Below are 21350 nucleotides of genomic sequence, written 5' to 3'. Positions count from 1 at the left end.
TGTTTTCTTTCTGTAAATCATTGTAATTCTCTGCAGCTTTTCTTTCTGGGCCTCTGCTGAAAAGGAAACTTATGCCTTCCCAGTAAGACTTTTCAGGTAAACAAATGCAAAATGAAATAAATAATGGATGTTTCTATTCCCAGAAGTACTTGGATTCATTTTCCAATCCCGATGTTCCATATACGTGATATATGATATTTATTCTCAATAAAACTTACACTTATGCAATCCAGCAGAATCAGCCATCCTTCCCTTTATACTTATCAACATTTTCATTCCCCTTTCTTCCATAACCATCTTATTCTCCTCAATACCACCTCACAATCTCGTATATTATAATACAATAATTACTCACATCAACACTTCCATGTTTCACAAAATCCAATTAATATTTTATCAATAACTTCTCTTAACTCTTTTCCAACAGTTTTATATTTTCCATAAATTACCATATTCACATCCAAATTGTTATAATATTCACACTGACATTATTCTTTAATCAGGTCTACTTCAACCCATCAAAATTACACATAATTGAATCTCACTTACTCGTTCCCACTTGTTCGAAACTACACTAATTCGAAACCACAGACTACCAAAATCCTTTCCCTTGGAAGGGAACCACTTGACCACAATGAATAAAAACATAAATGGACCAAAACTAAACCCACCATAGTAGGGGGCTTCACCCCCTACACCCCCTACTTAAATATTCCAACTCCAAGAAAGCAGTACATTGAAGAATGGGCAAAGTTCACCATAGTGGCCAAGTGGTTCCTTTCCAAAAGAAAGGATTTTGGTAGTCCGTGCTTCTGGATTAGTGTAGTTTTGAACAAGTGAATGGGTAAGTGAGATTTGATTATGTGTAATTTCGATGGGTTGAAGTAGACCCCTTTAATCAGCTCCCACAACCTCTTTCTGATTGTCACGTTTCATTAAAATGTGTTCAGTTGTTCCTTTCACGCTACATACATCACACAATCTTTAACTTTGTGCTTCATTTACCCATTAACTATTTTCCTTTAGTAGTAACCTCCCACACAAAGTCAAATATGCCCCATATATTTTTAAACCTCACTTGTCTTTCTTTTATAGCTTTTTTCTGATTATCACTTATTTTTTTTCACATTGTTTCACATAAAAGTGCTCCTCCATAAAATTTTCACACTATTCTTTTATTTTCTTTTATTTTCATATATCCTTTCCCTATTTCTTGCTTCCTAAGCAAAAATAGCAAGAGGACTCAGGAAAACCAGAATCCCCACTTTGCAATAACTTAAGCCTCCTTTGAAGTAGGCCAATGGGAAATATGAAAATGGCCCCTTAAGGACAAACAAGTGTTTCAGCTATAGGTCTTCTAAATGCCCACTGATTTTTACTTTTTACATTTTTCTTTTTGTAAGTCTTTAATGATGCATTCAGGCTAATAAAGCCTAACCTCACTAGCTGTAGACATGACATATTTTGCACTTTTTATGGGCTCATCAGTATAGCATGCATGGATTGTTTGACAATTCTCGTAAAACACTCAACTTTTTCTCTAAATTTACTAATTACTGTTTTCTTAATTACAATTAACATATTTTAATTTCTTCTCCTTTATTCCATATATACCTCCATACATCAGTTCCTCTACCACTCTAGCTAACTTTTTTTTTTAATTTCTTAAAGAATTTATAATCTGTAAAACTGTAACCTGGGCAGGATGAAGGTGGAGGCTGCACAGGCACAAGTTGGTATGAGTTGCAATCAGCAGATGCCAGTGGTATGGAAGTACAGAACTAGCATTGACTTATGAAGCTGCAAACATACTGTAGTTTCCAGAATGAATGCGTATTCTACTTTTTGTGCTCACAGCTAAAGCACTGAAACACTCAGTGTATAAGTGAAGGGTAGGCAACTGTAGCAGAAATGTTTTTTTCTTTCTATCATGAGAAGATCCACCCTTTCTTTTTTGATCCTCAACATTGAGTTGAGGAAGGATCCAGTTTTGGGGAACTACATAGTGTGCCCCACCTAGCTATGATTCTGATAATCGGTATTTCCTAGTGTAATTGGCCTCCAGTGTTTCCTCTCTTTTCTTTCACATTTCTTATATATAAACATAATGGCGCCTTTGCATATTTTTCATTTTTTTATTTCTTTGTCCTTCCAAGCACGCTCATCTCCTCATCATTGAAAGCTTAATAAAAGCTGTAACATTGGACATTGAGCACCTTTCCTGTTTACTTTTTTTTTACAATTTGCAGTTCTTCCTTTGCTATTTTTGTCTGAAATTCCTGAACTGTCTCCCCTTTAAACTTTTTAATCTACAAAAATTTCTCATTCCTTTCTTTTTCTTTTATATGGAGCTTCCTTAAATAGTTTACTAATGTTCACATTATATTTTCTTATCCATAACATAGTCTACTAACATGCTTTTTTGTACTTAACATTCTTCCATCTTCGTGTTTTCTGTTATACCAAAAGGTATAAAAACCTCTTCTTTTCTCCATTTTAAAAGAAAATGTTGCCTATAAATTATATCTTTCATTCTTTCCTTACTACTTTCTCTTTTTTCCTACCTACATCCTGTTCATTCCTAAGTTGCTCACCTTCTGTTCTACCCTTTGCTTACTTCCCCTTTTAGTCTCTTTCCTATATCATTTCTGCCCTTTAATCAGGTCAAACATTAGATAAACTCATCTCACAAATACCCACACAGGGCTTCCAAATCTTTTGTGTTTGTACTATGTGCAGAAGGTTGTAAAGGCCAATGTCAATGTCCATGTAGAACTGTTGAGCACTGCCATTGGTCATCATACAGCAAGGTTCCAGGCTTCCATGCTTTCTGCCTCCTGCTACTCAGTACAACCACTGTCATGAACTACATATATTGGCCTTGGCCAGCACTAGCCACACACATGAACTGAGCATCTTTGCACAGCAGTTGGCACATATAGCATAGGGTACAAATGTCAAGATTTTTACAATGTTTGTGGATATTGGATTAGATCATAAAGTTAGTGTCCTGAGGATTTGTTGTTGAATCTCTTACTCTTTCATTCTGCAAGTGTGTGACACCTAACTACTGTGTGTTTCCCTCAATCCTTTTTGTCTAACTGCTATATTTCTACCTGTAAATGAAGTGTTTTATACAATGCAAGTGATGAAGACTGAGGGTTCAAGTCCCCTCAGATTTGAAGAGTTTTGTCTCTTTCATTTTGCAAGTCACTGACACATAACTATGGTGTATTTCCCTGAAGACCTTTGGTTTCACTGCTGCTGTATTTCTGCCTGTAAATGAATTGCCTTGAATAATACAAATGATGAAGGTTGTGGGTTCACGTCCCATGGGGGTTGCATGTAAGATATCATAATTAAAGTAGGGTGGTTGTTTCCTGATATTTGCATTATAGTACAGGTAAAATGGTCAGACTCTGTTAATATTGTACCTGACCTTGATTGATATACTTGTACTTTTCCTTCCCCACTCACATATGTCTTGTTTTACATTTTTATATTCAGTTATTTGATATTTATATTCATCAGCATCCAGACAAATGACCAAGCCTGTTGTATACCAACAGTGTCTACTGCATCACTGCCAGGATTCTCACAACCACTGGTGTCCCCAGTTGCCACACTTACCTCCACCTTCCCTGATAGCAACATTGTCTTTCCTGTGTGTCTCATACCCCATTCTCCATGAGCTCTACATTTCTATTTGTGTCATTCCCCTCCCTTTGCAGTCTTGTCTATGTCATATGTTTGTTTTGTAGCCCAGGTTCCTGTTTCAGTCTCCTAGTTACATGTTATTTCCCATACTGCCTTCCACAAGTTATCTTCTTTGTGTATAGGTATCATTGGCTCATAAAGCAGATTAGCACACAAATCTCATGACCTTGTGAGGATGCTGCATGGCTTATTTCTTTAGCTGTAACTGTGAGCATTACACTGTGCTGAACACCATGGGGTCATATGCTCATATTCCAACTCTCACTGTTGCTTGTATGTCTCTGCAGCTGTACCATAGACATTCACATCTTAAAGGACAACCGCACCCACATACTCAAAAAACACATTTATTTCATCATGGTTTGGTGTTTTCTACATTTTAACACCACTCTGGGACTATTTAGAGCTTTTTAGATATTTTTATATGCAATTTCTGACTCTGACCACATGGGGGCTGGCATCATGAAATAATTTTGACTATTTAGTCTGCCTCTAAGTAACCCAGAATGCATTGTTTGTCTCCAAAAAATTGCATCAGATCTGCCACATTTTCCCTAAAGCTCCTGTCAGTGCATTGATTTTACAGGCATTCACTGCTGTGTTATAGTCACCTACTTTTGTTTAAAATTTTATCCTTTTTCAATGACTACTTCAAACACAAGCAGTGAAAATGCTACAGAACAAAACTGAAAAGTGCATTTTATTACTTTTTCTTCTTAGAAATGCTAACTTGATTTTTTTTTTTTGTGAAGGCTGAAATTTAGTTGTTCAAGGTATCTCCCCTCCACCTTCACACCTACCTTCCCTAGCTGTCAAAGAGCTAAGGGTAATTTGGCCCATTATCTGCATGTGACTGACAGCTCACAGCAGGTGACCAGACTAATGTACTGTTTTCTTGTCAACCTTTCCTTCCTTACAGTGGGAGACTTTTTTTCGTTGCACTCCTCCTGCCAAATTTAGAACCAAGCTTCATAGCACTGGGAATAATCACTGTTTTGCAAAGCATCAAACTCATGCTCATCTTTCCTTACTGTTTGGTTAAATAGCTAACAAATGATGCATTATAAACACAAAATATTTCGCAGACTTGCATGGCAGCACCCACATGCTTTTTTAAGTGGTAATTTAAGAAAATGACGGTATTGCATACTTCTTGTAATCTGATGTAGTGATGTCGATTGTGACAGATATCTGCCACTTATGGAAAAACATGCAATTAATGTCTACGCATGGTCATTGCAAATTTATGCTCTTAGTTTTGCAGCTGTTACTGTGCTTCTGCCTGTACTTTGTCACATATTGGTAGGGCTCTTCAGAAAAGTGAGATTATAGTCTGACATTTTTGCTAGGTTAAGAGGGGGCTGAGCAAGGCAGCTCTGACATCACAATGTGGGAGGTCCACTGGCTCTTCTATACAGCATGCAAATCAGGCGGGGATTATATCACTTTGGGAAGGAAACATCCCAGTAGCTAGAGCAAGAGCTCTGGCAGATGTGACATCATCATTTCAGAGCCAGCTAGAGGTTTTTCAACTTGGTTTTCAAAGTGAAAGTAAAACAGTATGGAAAGGTAGGAAGCCTAACAGGGAAAACAGTTGAGTGGAATAGTTTTTAAAGCTGCATGGGTGATTTTTCGAGGCTGTATCAATGAACAGGGACTAAAAGAGACAGCAGGTTGAGCAATCTGCTTTAATATCCCATTGTTGTCCTTTAATGCAGTCCCTGCTCTGGCCGCAGCCAGAACAGTTAATGAGTTGCTTGTCACTCACATTTGCCCAGGCAGATTAATTGTTTATGAGCCTCAGGGCTCATTTCACATGTGTGGTAAACAGTGGTGGGCTGGCCGTGCTCGCACATGCAGTGTCTCTGAGTGTTAAGATTGTCTTTCTCTCACCTGAAATATTTCAAAAGTTATCTCACAAAATTATTCTAAGCCCAAAGGAATCAGGGCTTTCATAACTTTAACTGAAAATCCCAAAGGAGTAATAATATCACCCCAAATCATGTAACTGTAACTAGTTGGGCCATTTTTGTGTCCTAGACTGCACCACTGGACTTTTCCATTCATTGTAGACGTGTGCTACTCTTTACTTTTAGTTTCCAAAATGTGTTCACTCATGTCTTCAGCTTCCTGGCATATATTTACTTCCTGGTTTCTCTCAGCACTATTATCAGCAACCAAATAATTTACATTAGGCAAAAAATCCTTTTCAGCATCTTTCTAAGCTACTTGTGAACAGTTCTGTATGCAGTTAGCACATTTTCCTGCTATTTCATCCCACAAAATACATAGTTATCATTCAGTTCTTCCTCAGACATTTTAAGCAGCAAATCATTTTAACTGCTTCCATCTGATGTTGCAGTTATTTGGACTTCACTAGTTACTACTTCACATTCTATAACTGCACATCAGACTTCTCCCTCTCCACCACGTCACGGTCCAACATGTTGTTCCTTGGCCTCTGTCAGCAACCCTCCAGTGCCATTTGGGTGAAAAAGTATGGGGCTTTTTGTTTATATACCTCATGCTATTTTCTATATAATACATAAATCAACAAAATAATTTCCAAGTACTGAACAATAAGTAAGTTCATATAAATATTAATTTAAACATATTTAACATTCTAAATTTCTCTCAGTTCCTTTGCTCCACACAACCCTTTCTTTATTCTTCTCATAATCATTTCACACATTTTATTATATAACATTTCTTTACAGCTACTATTCAAGATTATCGATGCAGTACATACTAATAAGTTAGCCATCACATCTTTTTCTTCTTTCTTTTCATTATAACCCCCATAACATATCATATCCAAATCTATATTTTGAAAGCATTCAAACTGATATTCATTCTTAAACATTTCCCACACTTGTCTAACTTCATCACATTCCAACAATGCATGCTCAATAGATTTTTCCACCGTGCATATTTGACATAATCATTCACTTGTTTGCTTGTATTTAATTTGCACCTTGACTGGCAAATTTTGCAAAATGAATCCCCATAGAAAATATTCCATTCCATTCCATTAACCCTTCTAAATCTAAACTGCCTTTCACTCATTACTCTTTTAATAGTCATACCCTTTTGCATCCATGGCTTCATGTAATAATAAACTTTATCTGTAATTCTTTCATACCGTGTTTCTTGCTTTTTTATATATATATATATATATATATATATATATATATATATATATATATATATATATATATACACACACACACACACACACACACACACCTTTTACCCTAATTTGCCAACTTTTTATTTTTCCACTATACTCTTTAACCTCCTTATTTTCATATACACTTATTTTCCATATGCTCTATGCCATTCAAAATGCTTTATAGTTCTCCTTCATCTTTCCTACTATATTTTCATATTTTTTGCCATCCTGCACTGTATCCAATATGAATGAAGTGAAGCTAAATGTATGATGAGATTCTTTAAACATATCCTTCCATCATCTTTTCTACAATCCAGTTGCTTAATGGGGTTTGACCCTGAATCACAAATGACCTCAAAAACAATTCCAATTATTCTTTTTCTAGACATGTAAATGTGCACCCAGCTCCTATGTAACCCAGTTTCCCCAACATCTGTGCATGTACCAAATATACTTTTTCTTTGCAAATATCATTTAGAATGCTCCCACATATTTGATAATCTTATTTCTTCTAATACTTTCTTCCATTGTCTTTCTACTACTTCTGTCTTCCCAAACTTAATGTCCATTACATTTATCTCACACTGAGAAATATATCCCATTTTTTCAGCATCCCCAAATTGTTTATTGTTATCTTTGTTTAAAAGTAATCCCAGTTTACTTAAGTCTTCCTCAGCCATATAAATTCTCTAACCCACAGCTTCCTCTTAGCAATTATAACTAAATCATCAACATATGCCATAAACACTGGATATTACAGCCCATTTCTCATTCTGCCATTTTAACTCCTCTTTCTGAATCCTAAGATGACAGCATTTATAACTAATGCAAATAAAGCTCCACTCATGGGGCACCCTTACTTCAGTCCCCTCTTAGTGCACTGCACCTAACCAATTAATCAATTAACCATCTTTATTCCATGTACTACTATGCACTATCTACAACACGTTTTCCATGCTATCTCAGTCCATAATCACAAATAATTTCCAACATACTATCACACTCTGTACAATTGAATGCTTCTTCCACATCACAGCCAGCTGTCTTACACTCACTTTCTTCTCTCACAATACAGTCAACCACATCTTTTATTATAATTAGCTTACATCTTATCTGTCTTCCCTCTACCCCTTGAATTCATTTGTACAGCACCTCCCCTATTACTTTCCCAAACTATTCAGTAATATTTTCATGAATAACTTATAATCTGCATTACTTAATGTCAGCGGCCTCTGATTTCTTATGTTTAATATTCTACTTTTTTAAAAAATAAACCTTTTCACCATCTCTTATTTTCCCATTCAAACCACGCATCCATAACTTCCACTATTGGGCACTTTTGCTCATTCCCCAGATCTCTAAAAAAAGCATACTCTGGCCCATATGGCCCTGGTGCACTATCTATATTTTCTTTTTTAACACCTCATCCAACTCATCTTTACTTATTTTTTTCTCTAACTTACTTACTGATCCTTTACTAAACTTCACAATCTCCCATTTCCTTTTCCTCTTTATCACTTTTGCATCATATAAATGTTCGCATACTCATCTAAACTCTTATAAATTGTGTGCCCACCTTGTCCAGTATACATGTCATTTTCAATCATCTGTTTTGATTCTTTTACCAATGCTATGTTACTTCCTCTCTTCTTCCTTGTAAGAAACATTTTTGCCTCTTTATCATACTTTTTATTTTCCCCAATTTTTCATTAAACAAACCAATCTCCTTCTCTAAAACATATTCCTCCTGTGTATGTAAAGCATATTCATATTCCTGTATGCTGCTTGCATACTCATATTTTTTTCTTCCTCTAAAAATTCGTTTACTCAACCCATATAGCCTCATAGCCTCATTGTCAGAAAAATATACCTCCCTCTTTCCCATCTGCATTAAGCTCTATTACAAAATAACAAAACCTACTTCTGCCTTCAGATGTCCTAATATATATATATATATATATATATATATATATATATATATATATATATATATATATACATATAAATGGGTCTACTTCACATTAACGAAATGCCATTTACTCAAATTCCAAATATAATATAGTTTAACTAGGGAAAGGAGGCACTCAGCAACAAGAACAAAAAAAAAAAAATACCAAAGCAATTCAAACCCATCCAAGTGGGACACTTCACCCCCACAACCCCCAAACCCCCTAATTAAATATACCAACTTCAAAATCGCACTATAGTGGGGAAAAGGGCAAACTCCCAAATTTTGTCCGACTGCCTCCTTTCCCTAGTTAAACTATTGGTAATGTAAGTCTTCGTTAAAATATCACTTCGGTGTATTCGTCTCAGTTATTTGGAATTCTGGTAAGTGGCATTTCATTAATGTGAAGTAGACCTATATATATATATATATATATATATATATATATATACACACACACACACACACACACACACACACACACACACACACACACACACACACACGCACACACATATTCTATCTTTCCCAACATGTAATTTTCCACATGTTGTCATATCTCTCTATGTCTTCATATCAATCTTTAGCTTCCCTACACATTTTACATTTTAACAGATTACTGTAAGTCTAGTGGGACTACCGTAGTCAACAAAGCATAAATAAATAAGATAAATAAATAAGTATAAACTCAGTCATCTGTGTCTGATTTTTACATTATAGTGCGACCTCTTTACAAATTCTAATCTGAAAATGTGGTCTCCTCCCCTTCAGTCTGATATTACAAAGGCTCACCCATGGATCAATACCATGGTTTGTAGAATATGTAGTACTTCAGTTAGTGAAACACAGTCCGGATAGTGAGTAATGTTAAGAATGCATTGTATTGCCATTTTTGCCAGAAAGGAATGAAAGAAAAGAAGTGATTTAGTAGGTAAGACAATCTGAGTGTCAAATGTGATAAATGATATCTCCAATTAATGAATCCCAGTAGCCTGCAAATATTCCCAAAGATTATGCTAGTAATATTTAATTTAGACTATATGACAGCTCTGAGGTGATATGAGAAATTTTTATTTGTTTTTGTCTTTTAGCCAGAATGCCATGTGCATGGATTAGCATTCCGAAGGAAGTTCTGAAATCAAGAACAGAGGGAGAATCCACAAATGCATGTGCTACACTAAGCTAGTCTAATGGCCTACAGGTAGAAGCAGAATATTGACTAAATACAGCAGATAATCTCTGTTGGGAGTAAGGATTATAGAGATTTGAACATAATGGTGGAGTCCACGTGACCAGATGTAATACTCAGGTAACAGGAAATTTTGCCATACCCCATACCCGTGTCACAAATTCCAACTGTTATACAATGTTTGTATTTTATTTTTAGAATAAGTGAAGAACTAATTAAACCATGTCATTGTTGGTTTTCCATGCCAGATAAAACAATCTACATGTAGACATACTCCCTGGAATTCAGAAAAAGGCTAACAGCTTATGGTATTTGCCTACCACAGGTAAGTCGATTACCACAGCAGTTAGAAAATGCAAGTCAGTGGCAGGTATGGCTGCAATGACAAAGACCTCATCATCGCATTAGCATGTCTCTGAATTACAATCTAGCTAACATTAGCACTGTCAGACTTGATGGCAGTAGGGTTCTCCATAGTGGTCTATGCATCACTTTGGCAAAAGCACCACCTAAACACACACACACGCACATAGTATTTAGCTGATATTGTCCTACCAGCCCTGCTCATGCTATACACATCAGTGGCTGTACGTCTACAAAAGACTGTGGACGTTTGTATTGCTTTGCTCTCCACATAATGCAGTAAAGCTTTTCTTCAACTTACTCTACCCTACACACATATCCAGACTCTCAGTTCCCTTCACTCCTAGTGTGACCACACAGATAGACAGATAGGCAGTCAGACACAGTCAGACAAACACACAACACACACACACAAAAACACACAAACACACACACATCCACATACTTATATACACACTAAGAGACACCCCCACCCCCATGTCTTCACTGAACTTAACTGCATCATGACTTCTTCAATAGGAGTGAGTGGGTGACTGCTACTTCTGACAATGTTCACTTGTTTCTCAAAAAGTGGAATTTTATGTGGTCAAGTGAGTCCCTTAAAATCTGAATCACTCAGCATCATAAATCGGAAAACACTAGCATTTTTGGAGGACAGCACATGGTGTATTATCATTAGTCACTCCCCCAAATTGCAACATTATCATGCAGCTCTGCCTGTGAGACTGCCTACCCTTGCTGCTGAGGCCCTTGCTAGTGGGAAACCTCAGAGGTAGTGTTGTCTGATAAAAGGAAAGGCTTACCACAAGGGAGACAATAGCCACATTAAGGCTCCCCCTCATGATAAGCCTTTCTAAATCCCGGCCATTAAGTTTAAATGATAATATTTCTAGAAAAATATAATTTTAGACACTGCTGTATTAAGAGTGCTGTTTTAAAATCAATTCCTTGTACAAACCAGTGGATTTAATTTTGACGTGCATCTTCTGATGAGGTTATAATCTGAGCAACTACTTCCTTTTGAAGGTTATTTGTCTAGGAAGAAATTAATAAAAATATATGAATTAGCAGGATACCTTTTACTTTATGTTTCATGTTTTGAAAAAATGAAAAACTAAAATCCACATAACTATCATTTAATAAATCACCAACAATAATGCAAAAAGAAACACACTGCAGACAACCAAACTACAAAGCAATTGGTTGGTGTTGGTCATTTATTATACACTAGTCACATGGGTTGCAGTGTTATTGTTATTACTATTATTTTTCATGTTTTGCTTACTAGGGGCTTTTTTTCAGGAATGCTGGTGTAAAATTTTATTTTATTTAATTTTATCTGTCTATCTGTCTATCCTTTGTTGACCAGGTTACTCTAAATACACTTTTGGCCTCTTTTCCAGGGAGACCTGAGGTGTAATTTTCTCAGGTTAAATGCATAATTCCATATTGTGTTATGTTTCTGAACAGAAGAAAATTTGCGATTTAGAGATGGGCTTTTTCCGAAGGCACAAAGAATGTTAAAGTGAATTGTTCTGGGTCTTGTAAGGTGACTTAGCATGATGAATACTGCCTATTAGTTTATAGTAAGGGGACTTGTATGTATCTGGCATGCATATAAATAAAGTTGTTTTTTTTTTTATTTCGTCACTTATCATAAAGTGCTCGCAGAGACAATTAATAGGAAACTGTATTGTGTATAGCTTTGTGGTATTTTGATTTCTTTCTGCTTTTAATACTACTGTCTATTCATATAAAATGATTATAGTTTGCTTACTACACATCTTAAACAGTTGTTTATTTATTTATTCCATTTAACCTTTTCTTATTGCAAAAAAATGGACAAAGTGCAAAAGAGTCAAATAAACAAGACCTAAACAATACCATAATTACTACTGTAGTAAAGAAAGGCAATAACATAGCATAATCCAAAAACTCCACCCAAAAAAGTCCCACGTCTATATTGACTTAAAATAGTATATTGCATTTTAAAAGTGCCCTAGTAGTAAGAAAAAATAGACTACATGAAATGACATGCCCAAGTATAATAGATCCACAGAACTGAAGTTCAGATTCAATCTATATAAATACTCAAAACCATCTTACTGTATATTTCCATTCTTAAAACAACTCTTGGAATTCAGGAAACACTTTAAATGCCTTCAACAAATTGACATCCAAAGGTATATATTCACTAGCATTTATTTCCTGAAGACAAGCCCATTTTGGTTGGAATGTAGCACTTTATCATGTTAACCAATATGAAAACAGTGCACACACACACACACACACACACACACACACACACACATATATATATATATATATATATATATATATATATATATATATATATATATATATATATATATATATATATAACATCTCAAATTACCAGTTGGCTGAAATACAAATGTTACTTAAATCATCCCATGGCAAAACTGGAAACTTGCAGTCCCAAATGTATTTAGCATTTGTTATTCATTTTAAAAATATGCATTACCAATGTGTGCAGATGCATCACACAAGTTACTTAAACTGCAAATAATGAAAAATAAAATGTGACATTTTGTATCAGGTGCTTCATGAAGACAACATCAGTATCATACTTTAACTGAGGAAGTTGGCTTTGAGTTCTTTCAAGAGCCAAGCTAATCGTTTACACTTTAAGTTTTAAAGCACTATCCTTCTCATATGGACCACTGTACTTTTCTTTCCAACACCCTAAAGATGAAAACTTCTGTTAGATTCTGCAGATTCAGTAGTGAGTCTGGCAATACTATTAAAATCCAATTTCGTATACTGCACTGCCCTTCTAGACATATTTGTTATTCTTTTCTTTTCAATGTAAAAAAATGCATAGCTGTAATTAATTTCAAGAAGACTTCAAAGGAATTTCTTTCTTTTTTTTGGGGCTCGCTTACCCCTCTTGTTGTTTCAGCCCATTCATTACCCATCATCAAGATGATTGTTGATTAGAAATTTTCATTATTTAGGCAGCCATCATGGTTGTTTATGATTTTTTTTTTATTTTGTATCTCTAATATCACCCACACACTTGACTTAGCATGTGGAAGAGGACCTACAATGGGCGGACCTCAAAGGATGCCCTCCTCACTTCCACAACAGGCATTCTTTCAAGAAGTATCACTCTTATCCTGAAAACCCAGCAGGAATTTTCATCTCCACCAAGGGAAACTGTTCCTACACAGTGTGCCTCCTGAGTGCATGCTGCCAACCCCATCCACTGGGAGAGGCATGTAGGCCATGCCCCTTCATTCCTTCCTTGGTACTTTTCTCCTCCAGTGCCTGGGCTGCTAACTGTACCTACAGTCAGATGAGTCACAGTCAGGGCTCATCCCTGTACAGCATAAACCAGGCTCGTCCTGAAAGGAGTTTCTTAACAAAGACGCCACTTGTACCTCTGTAGCTGCAATCACATAAAGATATATTAAGATCAAGGCTCAGCTGTTTTCTTGTTTTGACTAATCTATGTTTGCAAAATTCCTTATCGATTTTCTTCTGAACTGTTTTCTTCCTATCGGTAAAAACTCCTGCCACCATATAAGTGTGGATTTGGAATATTTCAGAGGACTATTTATTTTATTTTATTTTATTCTTTTTCTCACTGGCTAAACCCTGTTTTGCCACATTATTGTAATTCCAAGACCTATAATTCCAAGTCCCTGAACTATGAAAAAATGATAAAATTCAGAGCATAGCAAATGTTCGCTGTTCTTCTTAAAATCATTTTTGGTAATATGCAAGCCACAGGCACCCCCCCACTCCAACTATTTATATTAACTAACTATGAGATCACCATATCTTGGAGAAAAGGGAATACTCAAAGACACAGTTATTTCACATTTAGTATATGTATGGCTTCATTTTCATAAATTCAGTTTCACAGTTCTGAGACTCACACTAACGAGCACCAGAATTTAAAACTGTTATCCATCTTTTCTTAGACAACCAATGACAGGAGTACTGTCAAGTTAAATGACTTGCTCAGAGTCACACTTTGCAAATGGAGCATAAAGAAATTTAGTCCAGGCCTACAGGATGAAGTTCATTAAAAGCTCAGGACCTTATCCATCTAAGCTAAACTGATTGATTGTTTAATTGACTAACAGATTAATTACCTGATTTATCTCTGTTGATCAAGAGATCTAACTGGACAGAATCCATTTATGGTGGGGGCACACGGAGGAAAGCACCTAACAAAAAATATTTACTAACAAAATATTAATGATATAATTTCCACAAATGCAGAAATGAATACATACATATGAATATTCGGGTCTATATTATATAACCAAAGTTTTATAACTTGAAATACCATATGCTCAACACCATATGGTCGAAGTTATAAAACTATGAACATGTCAAAAAAAAAAAAAGTATCCTAACAGGTTAAAGCAGGGGGCAAGCCCCCTTGCACCCCCCGCTCTTTAAATATACCAACTCTGAGACCACACTATAATAAAGGGAAATCTTCCCTTTACCACATTATAGTGCGGTCTCGGAGTTGGTATATTTAAAGAGTGGGGGGTATGGGGGTGCAGGGGGACTTGCCCCCCCTTCCTACAACCCTTAGTTTAGGGTTTGTTCTTTTCTTTATTTTTTTTATATATTCGAAGTTTTATGACTTCAACCATATGGTGTCAATCATATGGTATTTGAAGTTATAAAACTTTGATTATATAATATAGACCCAAATATTCAAGTAGTAGTATATCAGTGAAGAAAACTGACATATGTGTCAACATTAAGTAAGTAAACCGCTGAAGAAATTCATATGTGCAAGAAATATATCTATATATATATACATATATATATATATATATATATATATATATAGTGTACAAATGATAAACGAAACAGCCATTGTCAAATGGCACAATGTTGAAGTCAACATATCGAAAACACTGACATCAACATGACAATACTTATAAAAAATGCAATAAACACTTTTTTTTTTTTTTTGCAGGGGCAAGCCCCCTTCACCCTCCACCCCCACACCCCTGGTTAATTATATATACTTACTCTGAGATCACACAAACAGGGGGTAATGGCAAATCTTTCAACCCCTGGATTTGTGCACATTCGCACACCAGTCAATCAGCTGGCCTAGTCAACAGTGGAGTTTCTAGGTTCCTTTTCTTTCCAGGGTACATTAGAGACACAGTAGATAGCTGCTGGGACAAATAGGGCATGTGCCAAAAAAAAAAAAAACATACCAGTAAAGAATAGAATACATGATACATGATAACATCTTGCCCAAAATCCACTGTTAAAAATGAAGGATAATTTCCCTGCAAAAAATGTGGATGCCATAATCTTACAAATCCTGTCAAAGTTCACAACACAGAAAAACTACTAGTTTGTCATAAGGTTTATGGTTTTGTGAAGTGTTGGTATGCCACAGTGTAACAAATCAAGGGTGCTGCTACCAATACAACAGAAGTAGGAAAAGGTCATATGCAAAGACATTTGTGCCTCAGTAGAAAAAGAAAAAAAATATCATTAACCCAAATTCAAGAACAGTAAGTCAGATTTATTTTGTACTGTGCTGTATAGAAAGGAAAATATTTCAAAAACAAATACACTAATTTTGGCCAACATTCAACGCAAAGCACATCTTCCCATTGCAGACATTGGTGAATAAGCAAAGTAGTTTATATGTCTGTTAAAAGTTCTTTGATGTAGCAAGTGGTCAGTTAGCAGCTCCTGGAATGCAAAGATAGTTTGACACCTCAGTTAATAATGGCAAGCCTTAAAACATGCAGTTTGGCTTGTTTGTTTTGTTGAGCATTTACAACTACTGTTAAAGCGGTAAGAGCTGCTCTGAGAACAGAAATCAGAGTAATTTGAGCAAAAAAGTGAAAATGAAAACTAGGTTTCAGAAGCTGTGCAAGATGTGTGTGTGCCTAACACAACTGCCATTCTATTTACATGGACATTAAAAAAAAGGATTTCCTTATGTCTAGCAAAACTCACATAAAGGGAACTTAAAGTAGATTCTGGGAAAAAACCTCCAAGACCACTTTAGAGCAGCAGGTCTGTTGAGATACAATAATCATAACCCCTAAATGATTCTGCTGCATTAAAACAGTCTGAGTACAAATTTATTTATTTATTTGACATTTGTTGACCAGGTTAGTATGGCTGGGCATGCGCCCATTTTCAGCATAGACCTGAGAAGAAAAGCTCCAAATAAAAATTAGATAATATACAGTGAATTAAAAAAAATAGTTACAAATGTAAAAAGCAGCATTCACATGTAAATTCAACACATACAGTTTTACAATAAAAAATTAGCAACTGTAAGATAGTACACAAAATGTAGTTGCATCTTATAGAATGATTTAGCGTACATTTCTTTACCAATAGAAGACATCCACTGTATACAAAAGTGAACAGTTACTCAGACAGGAATACAGTAGATTATAGTAAGCATAGCAAGTGTCCTCCTTGATATATAATGAAATAACTGAGATATAGTGACAAACAGTATTTAATTTATACTTTCTGTTGACTGGGTAAGTCCTACTAGACCTAAGGCCTCTCTTCAGGGAAGACCCAAGCTGATATTCATACTGACTAGGGAAAATTTGGCCAGGACACTGGGGAACTTCCTGTACTCTTTTTGTACAGGAATGAGTTCTTTCATTAGCACTTCCAGTCTCCATTCCAAGCACAGAGATGGCTTGGGGAAACCAGGAGGACAGCAAAAGAAGGATGGAATGTTTGGAACATGTTGTTATTGAAAGGAAAGTGAGGTTAACAGACGAAAATATGTTTGATGATTAAAAAGTATGCTCAGAAATGGAGGAAGAAGGTGTAAATGTAAAGGCAGTCGAGCCTTTGTTGGAAGGTGCACATTTTTGCAAGGAAGTTGAGAAAGAATCTGAGCTTTCTTGGGGCAAGAATTATAGAGAGAAGTAGCTGCAAATGGATTCTAAAGAGGTATTTCAACAAAATCTCTTCAGGGATGAAGAGACAACACAGAGATGTGTTGTTAGAACCCTTCATTCGGGAGGGTTGCAAGATGATTTGTTTATAGAGTTGGTGAATGCCAGTGAACCTGAAAATGAAAATTATGTTTTGTGGGGTGGCTTAATGGAAAATATACAGAGAGAGGATGTCCCACAGGTCCAGAACAGAAAGTCGTATGCTGAGATGGTGAAGTCAGGAGTGGAGAAAGAGGAAGAAGGAAAGAAAGCTGTAAACATAGAAAGAAGATTTTTAAGGTACAAATCAAAAAGAAAGAAATGGAATGGATAGATACAAGGTATGGGACAAAATAATAACACATTTAGGAGTGACAGCATATAAGGTAAGAGTGTTTATTTACATTAATAAAGAGACATTTTGTGACATTTTTTTCTGAGACTGGTAAAGCTATGGAGAATTTTCTAGGAGAGTATGAAAAAAAGAAAGACTGCGTTCCTTGGAACTCTTACATATGTAAAGCTTTTCAAAGACAGACTAAGAAAAAATAACATTCAATTCAGAACTGAGGTTGAAAAAAATACTTTAAAAAGTATATATTAACTTTATGTAAAGATCACTAACCCAAAAGACGTTTAGCACAGTTGAAAATTGGTTCTTACATAGGTGTCTTATCTTAAACCGAAAAAAAACTAAAATGCTACTATTCACCCTCACCCGCAGAAGCTCCCCACTTAACTTTACTGTCACTTCAAATAATGGAACTATAATATCTACTGACCCAACCACCAAACTACTCGGAGTACTAATAGATAATAACTTATCTTATGAGCCTCACATTAATAACACCATAAAAACAGTGAATAAGAAACTAGGTTCCCTCTACAGGATCAAACCCTTTCAAACTCCTCTAGCAAGGTCACCATTGCTCACACCCACCTTATCTCTACCCTGCTCTATGCCTCCCCTATCTATACCAAAATATGCAGAAGTAATCTGAGCAAACTGTCATCCCCCTACAACAATATTGCCAGATTTGCAGCTGGGTCCTCCTATAGAACTCATCACTGTATCAATCTGAATCAACTTGGATGGTTAGAATTGCCAAATCTAATACTTTTCAATCAACTAATAGTAGCCCACAAGATCCTGTATCAACCTCAAAATACACCCATACTTACGCCCCTAGTCACCCCCTATAACGATCTTAAAACCCTATGCTCATCTAACAAACTACTTGTACAAATATCTAAATCAAATAATTCAGCTGGTGACAACCTGTTCTCTAATACAGTAGGTAAAACCTGGAACAGCCTCCCAAGTTAGTTAACCTCACTATCCTCAGTTAACCTATTTAAAAGCAAGCTCAAACCCTACCTCAAATCACACTGGCTATGCCCCTGTGATAACCCAGACTAACCACCATACCCTTTTCTAGACTCCCTTGATTCCTAGCCTCTTATGAGCATTATCTTGTGTTTACTCGCCGATAATAGTGTGCTTGACCATTCTGAGGATTATTTCTCATGTAAATATGTATATACAATTGAATGACTAACCATTTTCATATAAGACCAGAACTCTTGTGAGACTGAACATTATAATTGTATCCTTGTACTTTGCTTATGAATACTCTATCCACTTAACACTAGCGTTTTTTCTTTTGATATTTTTGTGCGACTTTAGAATCTATAGTATCTCCTAGATATAATTTGCATTATTAATACAAACTACTGTTGCATTTAGGTTTATTTAAATCAGGTTTTTCCCTATCGGAATACAGAATATAAATTCCTAGATATGTAATATGTTATAAAGCTTTGTAATGTACCAATTTCTATTGTAAATATCATTGTCTTGGCCTATTTTTTGTTGTTTGTGGAGCTTTTCTCTCCGGGCCTCCACTGAAAATGGACATATATCCAGCTGGACTAGCCCGGTCAACAAATGTAAAATAAAATAAATAAAATAAAGATGTGATACATATTGTAAAAAGTGTATGATAATAGAGACTTATGAACAGGTGCATGGGACTGCAATGTTATTTTGAAAACCGAAAATGATAGTATTGTGTATATTACAAATGTTATAAATGTGGAAGGAGACACAAGAATAGTGAAATACTGAGATCAGCCAAAGACGTGTCTTTTTGTGTGGGAAAGCTGATCTTTTGATTTGTTTGTTTGTTTCTTTTGGCTTTTCCTGGTCAGGGGTCGCCACAGCGGAACTCCGGTCCGCTAATGATTGGCAGTAGATTTTGACATGCTGGCTTGCCGGGCCTAACGCACAACCTTCAACGAAAGAACGCCCATTCACGCATGTCGCCACACAGAAGACGCTCTAACTGAGAATCGAACAGGCAACGTCTAACTGTGAGGCGACAACGCTACCGCAGCACCACCACCGCTGATCATTTGATAAGTAGTTGTAAAACAAGGAAATGTATTGCTTATGGAAGGATAGGACATGATATAAGAAATTGTGAAATCAAGTGTTACAAATGTAAGAAAGTAGGACACTTGGGGATGTAGTGTGAATATAAAGTAACTGAGACTGTAGAAATATTAACAGAACAGAATCAAAAGAGTGAGGACATAGAAATGGAAAAAAATAATAAAGAGTGTACAAATCGAATGTGAAGAAGTAAACGATTTTGAATATAAAGAAGATCTACAAAAAGTCAGTAACAAAAGTTTTATTCCTAATAAAGGAGAGGGTGAAGCAATGGGATTGAGTGACAGTGAAGATACAAAATGTAATTTAATTAAACAAAAAAGAAATTCTATTGGTAAGATTGTTTGAAACAGAAAAATAAAAACAGTAGAAAGATATAATAAAGAAAAAAGAAAGGGAAAGGTTAAGTATAATATTCAAAAGGTAATATTTTGTGTAAGGTACTTGCATTAAATGTTAATAGTTTAATGAATGTTGTAAGAAGAATAGCCCCCAGATTCTGCAAGCCTTGCACATTGTGCAGAATTAGTGCAGGAGCTCTAGGAGGCAATATGTCTGCCGTGCGATCCAGGAATAACCTGTAGGGGCGTGCACGAGTGCTCCTGCACTAATCCTCCACGGACTCAGCCCCTGTATGCAAATTACCCCATTTGCAGGAGAAATCCATGCAAATGAGGTAAATATGCAATCCAGAAAGCTGGAAACCAGCCATGCAGGGCTAGTGTAATCTGCAGAAATGTACTCTGCCAGTAACGGAGTACATTTCTGCAAATTCCTAAATGGAGCCATGACAGCTCCAAATAAAGGGTGGATATCATTCAGAAAGCATGCCAATGGCCACGTATAAGGCCATTGGCATGGAAAACAGTTTAAAAAAATCAACTTTTAATTTTTTTTAGCCGATCTCGGTTGTTTAAGCATAGGGCAGTGGCGCGCAAACGGGATCGGGGGAAAATAAGACAATAAACCTAAAATAAGCATTCTAACTAAAATCATTATTCTGCCATTATAGCCAATGGCAAGCAGAAGACAACATGGTCAGTGAATAGTGGTTGCTAAGGGTGGAAGGCTCAGTGTGGGACATGTAACTATGCATTAGCAGGCAATCCTATGCAAAGGAGGGGAATGATAAATGAATCCCAGATTTCCCCTGCATGCTAGTCAGCTCCAAACAGTGTAAGAGCAGAAATAGCTTGTTAGCTGACATCATAGGGGTGTGTGTCAGGCATACTGTAAGTGGATTGGAGCCCTGTGGCTCAGGTTTGCTCCTAGCTTAGCAGAGGGGTTGGGAGGATGGCTTAATGGCTAAGGTGTTTGCCTTACAAACACAGGGTGCAGGGTTTGAGTCTCACAAGGGATAATTGGCTAGGCTTAAAATGGCTCGCAAGGGCAGTTAGCTTAGTACTAAACTATGAACCTATGAACCTAAGCAAGGGGTGTGTCTGAGGCTGCCTAGCACTCCTTACATTGCCTAAGTGGGTGTGCGCACCGCACACCAGTTTTAAAAAAAAAAAAAAACAGGAAATAGCAGCTCTGTGCACATTTAAGCACTG

The sequence above is a fragment of the Protopterus annectens genome, chromosome 7.part1, assembly GCF_019279795.1.
Source record: "Protopterus annectens isolate FY-2018-M chromosome 7.part1, PAN1.0, whole genome shotgun sequence".
NCBI lineage: Eukaryota > Metazoa > Chordata > Ceratodontiformes > Protopteridae > Protopterus > Protopterus annectens.
The sequence above is the reverse complement of the archived record's forward strand: the minus strand, read 5'-3'. Positions refer to the sequence as shown.